The sequence below is a fragment of the Eucalyptus grandis genome, chromosome 5, assembly GCF_016545825.1.
Source record: "Eucalyptus grandis isolate ANBG69807.140 chromosome 5, ASM1654582v1, whole genome shotgun sequence".
NCBI lineage: Eukaryota > Viridiplantae > Streptophyta > Magnoliopsida > Myrtales > Myrtaceae > Eucalyptus > Eucalyptus grandis.
Genome location: NC_052616.1, coordinates 30257088 through 30264659, shown reverse-complemented (window position 1 = coordinate 30264659; position 7572 = coordinate 30257088).

The following is a 7572-nucleotide window of genomic DNA, read 5'->3' as shown; positions in this document are numbered from 1 at the left end:
AAAACAGCATTAGATATTAAAGCAATGGACTTCTTACCTTCGGGATCTTCATCGTTGAGTTGCTCCACTTCATAGGATTGAAGAGTGCCGATCAATTCATCAACGGTGAGTGGCATAATCCTTTGAGTCTCCCGGATTGAGGTCTTGACATGGTTCCAATCTTTTGAGAGACCTCGCAAGAGTTTGTTGACCTTCATTGGAGAAGAAAATTGCTGACCTTGATATGCTAAACCATTTACAATTTCTGTAAAACGGCTGAACATATCTCAATTGACTCTCCTTGCTTCATCTTGAAGGATTCATATTTGCCGAGCAAGAAGTTTACTTTTGTCTCTTTTACACGATCGGTCCCTTCATATGTAACATGAAGTTTATCCCAAACTTCTTTTGCTGTTTCACATGAAGAGATTCTGTTATATTCAACAGGAGACAATGCGCAATATAAAGAATAAATAGCTTTTGCATCAAGCGCTTCTCTTTTGGACATCTCCATCCGAGACATAGGAGCGGGGAGTTTCGTTTCTTTGTCTTTGCTATTTTTATTTGATGTAGACGCAATAGTGGGATTGATTCCTCTTTCCACAACATCCCATTGCAAGAGATCTCTGGATCTTATGAATGCTTTCATTCTGTTCTTCCACACGTCGTATTCCTTTCCATCAAAATATGGTGGCCTTGTGTTGCTTTGCCCTTCCATAAGTCCTGGTGCCAACATACTAGCCATAAAGAATCTTTAGCTCAAAAGTAAAAACACTTTTATAAACCGAGCACTTGGCTCGATACCAATTGAGAGTGCTAGTATGAACAAAATAAAGGAGTTAGGGAAGAGAATAAAAACACAAGATTTATAGTGGACGTAGGCTTGGATTAAGCCGAACCACTATAAATCTTGTGTTTTATTCTCTTCCTAACTCCTTTATTTTGTTCATACTAGCACTCTCACTTCTAAATCATCACAGTTAGGCTGCTCACAAAGGCACACCAGAGGATTTGCATGAAAGTAATCCTCCTCCTTGGGCTTATGACAATAACTCTACGATGACTTGGCTTTGCCATGTTCTTCTCATGTGCCAAATGTACAACAACTTCAAAATTATTTTGTGAAAGTGTCTCATTCTGATGCAAATCCAATAAAATCACAAGCCTTTTATGATCTCAGAGAACGGTTATCTTAAATCCAAGATACCTGCAGAAAAATGTCACAGTTTGCACACAACTTTTTGAACAAAAATGGGATAGGCCTAATTAAATCAACTTGTTCTTCCAAGAGAAATAATGGAAGAACGTCAATCAAGTTAACGCACAAACAAGCAATCTCGAAGGTCCTAAGGCAATCAACAAATAACCAATCAGTTAACTCCCCCTTCTCACATTCAATTGGGATAGATCCGCCACAATCGACAATGACCATTTGTGATATCTCATAGTGTCTACTCAAAACATGACAAACAAAAATCAATTCTTTGTCGCAACCTGCAAAAAGACGTACATGAATCATGTTGGTGACACAGAACTAAAATGATCATTAGCAACGTGTACTAACGAACTCGTAGGCTATCAACATGAAGCCATAACTGAAATTCACCCACAATTTCAAATTCGATCACCACACCAACATAATAATCAAACATGCAGACGACATAAGCTGCAGACTGCGCAAATAGAGCCCCAATTAGAAAGCAATCGAACATCAAATACCCAGAGCACGAGACACGAGCCAACAATGAACGGCCAAGCGTTTGGAACTAACGAAACAAATGACAACTGCGAATTACCTGTGGCGGCAACAGGCGTTGGGAGGAGCAGCAGTGGCGAGTCCGCCTTGGCCAATGCATTGAAGTAATCGAATTCTCTCTAGCAACTTCCGTCATCAGCCTCTTCGGCAATAATCACCTCTGCGATCCCCGCAACGAGAACCGCTAGGCGAAGGGGAGACGAAGAAGAAGCCATCAATGGAGAGAGTGACTGAGATAGAGAATCGAGCGGAGGTAGATCTAGGGTGTAGGAAGTGCAGAGTTGAGCGGAGAGCAAGTTGAGCGAAGAAGCGGTGTAGATCTAGGATTTTAATTTTCAAAAGGGGCAAAATTGGATTTTTAGTAAGGTCTTGGGGCAAAATGGGCAACTAATTAATTTTCATTAATTCATCCCATCAAATGCTGAAAGCTCAAAATAAGTCACTACTTGCCTTGAGTTTTCAGCCTTCACAATGTTAATTTTCACTTGAAAACTAATTGAGTTCATCTAGAACTAACCTTTTTATCTCGATTGTTGATGAAGATAGGGTTGTTATGACATTCAAAAAAAAATTATGCATGTAAGATGGATCAATTCGTATTATTTAAATATGAGGAAAAAATAAATTCAATTGCTCAACAACATTATGTACTTGCTCCCCCCAAAAAATATAGCGAGGTGGACCTTGACTCATGCCAAAACTTGATTGAATCCATGACGACCACAAAAAAAAGAAATGTTATCCACCTTCTCCTTTGTCTTTTTAATGGTTATTTAAGTCGGCTATTATAAATTTCTAGCATTGGCAAGATTCTAGTATCATGTGCTAAATGATACGGATTTCTTTCCTGTGCCAGCAAATTTGTGATAACGTTTGGAGGGGTTGTTAGTGTTGATCACTTATCCCTATCAATTTAATTAGCGAAAAAAAATGCATTATGATTGCTTGAGCTTTGCTTGCAAAAGTGATTTTGCTTGCGATAGATTGAAGTGATAAGACCTCTGTTTAGACTTTAGGTTCCGTACAATCGCCTTACATGCCTTTTTTTTTTTTTTTTTTTTTTTTTTAACTTTTCTACATTTCTAGATTGATCCTTAGCCTCCAGTCAACACACAATAATATACAAAGCAAATCGCTTCAAGTCGCGTAAAAAATAAAATTTAGAAGTCTCTAAACACAATACATACACAAGAAAATCCCATAAGCCTCTTGACAAAAAGAAACATAAATTTACCCTTATGAGATTGTAATCGACTGGGATATCAATATCAATCGATGGGCTGAAATAGCCAACGGAAGCCCGCCACTACTATTGGGCTATCAGTGCACATCAAAGTACATAAAATTCGTAGTTCAAAAAAAAAAAAAAAGTACATAAAATTCTATCTTTTCAAGTTTCCTTGTAGCGACCGGATATATAAATGTGCCGATGAGTATGCTTCTGGAACCATATGGCCATTCGAGATTGAAATCGAATTGGAGCTGCCGTGAGGGCATGGCATGAGGAATTTGGTGCGGATGGATCGATTCCAATTTTTAATTTGCGCACGAGCCCGATGTGGAGTTCCAGCAGCTCGTGCTTGCCTAAACTAAAACTGGACTTCCAATTGGCAACGGAACAAACAAAAGTTATAGCTTGATCATGGACGGCTTACCTCCTATGTTAAATCACGTGAGTTCTATCTGGGATTTGTGGGACACACCTCATTTAAATGGTATATGTAAGTCTAAGTGCAGCCAAGATTTTTTCTTAAAATAAAAAAAGAAAAGAAAAGAAAACTCATATGGAGTCGAGTTTGATGAACTAGATTTATCTTGATCGTTGATCATTTGTGCTGCAAATAACGGTTTAGATGAACCCATTTGGACTTGGGTAGACAAATTCTTCCCCTTGAGTAATAGTTTTAGATGCGTGAATATCGATTCAAAATTTATTGTGATAAGTATCTAAATATTCCCACTGTAGATGACTTAATTATAAGAAACTCGCTGGGTCTAATTAAGGTAAAATCTGGATGAGAAGAGCTCCAGGCATTCTTCCAGTGTTATTGCTTGAGGCTACCTGCACCATTGATGATCTAAACGTTTGAGTAATACAACCATCATCCTTATTTCGAGAATAATGTGGTGAATGCATTGATTTTTGAGATGTGAATATCTTAAGGCAGTAGAATAAGAATTCATCTAGGATGTTTGAAATCATATAGTAACAATGCCATGTATTACTTCCGTTAAAACGTGCCCCAACATGTGTATTTGCCAACACCATATAAAGTTCCAACATTATGAAATCTCAAAACTACCATAACTCTAAAAATGATATATGGTTGTACAATATTAATCAAGCATGTTGAGATCCCTGATTTCATATTTATAAGTGAGACTTGTTATGTTCAAACTAGTGAATGTGGGTATAAGGAACAATCAATGCATGGTGGACTATACTTTTTTTCTTACTTGGTTGCTTAACAAGTGTCTAAAAAGCATTTTTTTTAACAAAATCAATCTTGGAAACGTTATTCATTCTTTTGTATCAAAGCAAAAGGAAAGAAGCAGAAGACCAAGTATTATATCTCCCACTTCGGAAAGAGCTCGAGCCACTTCGCGCAGCACACCAAACTAGGTCGTACCACCCACAAGAAAGGCCTCTCTCATGGCTGATCCAGCAGTTTCGAGCAGTTGTTCCTCGTTCATGCTAGCCACATTGCCGAAGCTCACGTACAAAACACGATATGCTAGCTTGTTCGTTGAGCCCTGAAATGCACCCGGTATCTTTCTTCTGGAATGAGCTGGAGGAAAAAGGGGCTAACTTGTGAAAAGGGCCAATGGCAAATATCGGTCGAACGGAAACATCTCGAATCTTGTTGATACTAAAAATTTGACGACCCGTTTAATTATTCATTAATTACATATTGATTAATTTTTAATCCCTAAGAAAATTAATTTTTATTAAATTGCATCATGTAGGAGCATTAGGAACATTTGCATTACCAGTATTAATTATTAAAATTTTAAAAAAAAAAAATTTAAAAAATTTAAAAAAATTTAAAAAATTTAAAAAATTTAAAAAAATTTAAAAAAATTTAAAAATGGAAGACCAGCCGGTCCTACCGGCTTTCTTCCATTTTCCTTTGCCCTATCTTCTCTTTCCTCGCGCGGCCCGCCCCTTCTCTTCCTTCATCAACCCAGCCCGCTCTCCCTTTTCTTCCATCTCTTCTCGCATGTTTTGGGTGCTGGCATTTCGACAAACAGATGGCGGACGAAGGACGGTATGAAGGAAGGAGGACGAGGAATGTCGTGCGACGCAGCCGGTACGCCTTAGGCACAGCGGTGGCGTCGTCTTGGAGGAGAGAGCAAGGACAAAGAGAGGGATAAGGGAGAGAAAGAGGGAGAGCTTGGAGGGTTCTTCGGGACAAGAGGGGGAGAGAGACGGCGAACGGAGAGTGAGAGGTCCAAACAACTAAGAGAGTAAGAGAGGGCGCCTCGGCCCTCGCAAACCCGTCCGAGGACCTTCCCGGCGACGTATGGAAGCTGAACAGGTATGCTTGGCTCCGCTTGCGTTCTGTTTTGGGCACATCGGGCCGGAGATTGCGGCCGTCCAGCTCGAGTGAGCTCTGGCCCTTGTTCTTATATTTTGTTTCCACAGTCCCCGTACATTGTGTGTCGATGTCGCTAGCATAGGTTCGAGTCCCGGCGGAGTCGGAAACCTTATGATTTGGTAGCGCACGGCAATTGCTTGTGAAAATGTCTCAGTTAGATCTGTGAACACTTACATCGATTTTTGCTTTGCTTTCGGAATGCTAGTTGTGATTCAATGTTTCCTTCGTTCATGGTTCTTTGAGTCGGCATTTTCTTGTCGCCTGTTTCTACCAATGGTGGGGTCGGGTCTGTCAAGTCTCCGAATTTGGATTGGGTCAGGGAGGTCACCGGAGTTTGGGACCACTGGAGGCGACTGCACCGCTCGTTCGTGGCCACGTTGGTCGGCCTTGGCGGTTGGTGTTGAGGCGAAAGGACTTACCAGTGAGAGTTTGGCTGGAGGATGGCTTGCTTCAAGGACAAGTGGGGGAACGAACTCTGTAAATAAAGAATAAAAACAAAAACAAAAAAAAAAACAACAAAATGGAGAAGGAGAAGACAATTGGGGGCGTAAGTTGTGTTTTGTTGAATCTGGACTTATTTAGGGCGCGTTTGGTAACATTTCTGTTTAAAAATTGTTCCAGGGAATAGAAATAAAAAAGTGTTTCTGTTAGGGAACAATTTTTAACAAAAAAACACGCGTTTGGTAAACTTGTTCCGAGAATAAAAATAAACAGAAACACGTTTGGTAAATTTGTATAATTTTTTTATTTCTTTTATTTTTTAATATTTTTTCTATTTTCTTATTTCTTTTTCCTTTTTCATTTTTCATTTTTTTCTTTTGGCCGGTCGCCGGCCCGGCCATGGGCGCGACCGGCCGACGAGGGCCGGCGGCCTCACCCAGCCACGGCGAGGCCGAGCCTCGCCATAGCTAGGCGAGGCTTGGCCTCGCCTTGGCCGGGCTAGCTCGAGCTCGCCCAGATTCGGCGAGGCCGAGCTCACCCGGCCGGCCCAGCGAGGCTCGGCGTCGCCGGGCCACCGCCGGGCGACACCGACCTGGCAGTGGCCGGCAAGGCCGAGCCTCGCCGCGGCCGGGAGAGCTCGGCCTCGGCTGGATCCGGGCGAGATCGAGCTCGCCCAGCCCCGGCGCGACGTCCCGGGCTCGCCTTGGTGGGCGAGTCGAGCTCGCCAGATTCGGCGAGCTCGACCTCGCCCGGCGGCCGGCAAGGCTCGGCCACCGGGCCACCGCCGGAGCCGACTTGGCGGTGGCCCCGCGACGCCGAGCCTCGCCGGCCGCCGGGCGAGGTCGGGCTCGGCTGGATCGGGCGAGCTCGCCCGGCCAAGGTGAGCCCGAAGCCGCCAAAGGCCGGCGACGCTCGGCCTCGCCGGGAGCCGGCGATGCTCCGGTGAGTACGTTGGCCCCCGACGGCCGGTCGCAGCCCTGGCCGAGCCGGCCACCGGCCAAAGAAAAAAGAAAGAAAAAAGAAGAAGAAAAGAAGAAGAAAAAAGAAGAAGAAGAAGAAATGTGTTTCTTAAATCTGTTTCGAAATAAGAAACAATTTTTTTGTTTGTTGTTTGCATTCCGAGATGTGTTTCTAGGAACAAAAAATTTTGGAACAAAACGCACCCAAACGCGTTTGTTCCTTTTTGTTCCCAGAAACGAGAAAAACATAAAAGTTGTTTAAAAACAAAAAAGAAGTGAAAACAAACGCCCCCCTTAATGATTGAGTAATTTTGGGCTTGAGTGGTTTTAATAGATTTGGGTTGGCTTCATTTTTAGAAGTACTTGGGCTGAGTTCTTTTTACTGAGATGGGCTTTGATGCATTCAGTTGCAAAGACATGGGCTTGGTGTAGCTTTAGTGGAAGAGTGGGCTTATTTGGGAGTTTTCCTGAATTGGGCTTAGAAAGGAAGAAATGGAGTCCAAGTTCATCCATGTTCTGCCAGGTCCTTATTTTCGGACTACCAATTAATTGAATAAAATATATATTTTAAAAATAATATTTAAAAATTAATTATAAATGCCGAAATTTATTTTATTTTTCCTAAAGTCAGAAAAAGCTTTAAAAAGTTTTTTTGGATAGTTTCTCTTAAATTATGAGGAAATCATTGAGAAAAAAATTATGTTAAAAAATTGAACAAGCCCGTACGGCTTTACCAAAGAGTTCCAATTGTCCTTAAAAATGAATGCCCTTGATTGTGCACTTCCATGATGATGATTGCTGTTTACCTTTAGCTTGGTTAAAATTGGCGTTTATTTCA